Below are 1,950 nucleotides of genomic sequence, written 5' to 3'. Positions count from 1 at the left end.
TTCTTTTTCTCTTCTCTCCACCTCTCCCTCCCCCCTCCCCCTCTTTCTCTGTGTAGATAGAGGTATGAGTATATAGACAGATGGAAATACATACACACAAATACATATGTATATGTATTTGTGTATGCATGTATACTATGTAAGTATTATGTTACGGTTCTTTCCTGTAGATCCCCCAGAGGTGAATGTGACGGTAATAAATAAGCAGCACATTCAGGTCACTTGGAAGCGAGAAGGTCCATGGAGCAACGAGAATAGCTTCACTGTCGACTTTCTAGCAGTTGGTGAAAGGCCTACTATTTATCCTTGTACTGGCCAGCTTATACCGTGCAGTGGCGACAGTTGTACTCTCGATAGTGACGAACGCTGTCAACCTTTTGGTGTCTGCAAGGATGTAGGAGTTGTTATAAGAGGCAATGGCTACAGCATTGAACCAGTGGAAGTGCGAACAGGTGAAACCATGTGTTGTAATTTTAGTTTAATACGTAAATATTTATTAAGTGACTTAATATTCATTGGTTGATCTGACATAATAGCACTGCAGAAATGTTACGAATTTAGGGATGCATGTTTATCCTATCTGTATTGTTTGGCATATTAGCGCAATATCAGGCGACTTCGTGAGTTAAAGTGATTTCATTTCAGATGCTTACACGCCAGCCTCTGTCAGCGTAGAATCGAAAGACGCTACGCTGAATGTTACCTGGCGAGGCCCATCAGCTAAGGACGGAGATTGCTATGCCGGGTCTGTCCTCACCATATCGACGCCATGGACTGAATACAGCGCCGCTTTCACCGAAATCCTTAACCAGTATCAGCACAGCCACAATCTTACGGGCTGTGATGTAGGGAATGTAACGGCGTCCCTGAGGTCTTTCGATCTGATGGGGAACAGCGACACGGTGACAAACAGCACAGACTACTTGGGGGAAAGTAAGTAGCGTGCAGCACGCACATCCCCCTAACAGGCACATTCACTTATCTTCTCCATGCAAAAACAAAGTATACATACATATATATGTGTGTGTAATTATACATACATATATATAAATATATATGTATATATATGTAAACAGATGTATACATATGTATACACACACATATATATATTATATATATGCGTGTGTATACATACATACACATATGTGTATATATATGCATATACATATATATATATATATATACACAAACATGCACACACACAAACACACATGTATACTTACACACTCTCTCACACACGCACACATATATACTTACGCACTCTCTCTCACACACACACATATATACTTACACACACATATATATGTATGTGTGTGTGTATATATATTCATATATAAATATATATACATATATCACACACGTGTGTGTGTGTGTGTGTATGTATACATACATACATTCACACCCACACACACACACACACGTGCACCCACATATATGTATATAAATATAAATATACATATATGTAGATATACATATCTAATATAATGTTTGCGTAACTAAACTATATACTGGAAAAACATTTCTAAACCACAGATGCTTACCCTGTCATCGATGATCTGAAAGTTACACCTGGACATCGAAATGTTTCTGTGATTTGGAGTCTTCTTGGAAATTGCACAAAAGTGACCTCCTACCTACTAGCATGGACGCCTCCAGACGGCGGAGGAAAACTGACAGTCTTCAGCACATTTGCCATCGTCACGGGTTTGTCGCCCTGCCAGGAGTACCAGCTGATAGTGCAGCCACTGGAAGGAACAGATAACTTCGGAGAACCAGGAAGTGAAAACATGTTCACGGAAAAGGAAGGTACCGAAATATTTGTGAATTGTGAAAAGTGAATATGATGTGATGATCATTCGATATGTATATTTATATTATATATAATGTATGTGTATACACACACAAATATATATATATATATATATATATATATATATGCATGTAAAATGT

The sequence above is a fragment of the Penaeus chinensis genome, chromosome 2 (genome assembly GCF_019202785.1).
Source record: "Penaeus chinensis breed Huanghai No. 1 chromosome 2, ASM1920278v2, whole genome shotgun sequence".
Lineage (NCBI taxonomy): Eukaryota > Metazoa > Arthropoda > Malacostraca > Decapoda > Penaeidae > Penaeus > Penaeus chinensis.
The sequence above is the reverse complement of the archived record's forward strand: the minus strand, read 5'-3'. Positions refer to the sequence as shown.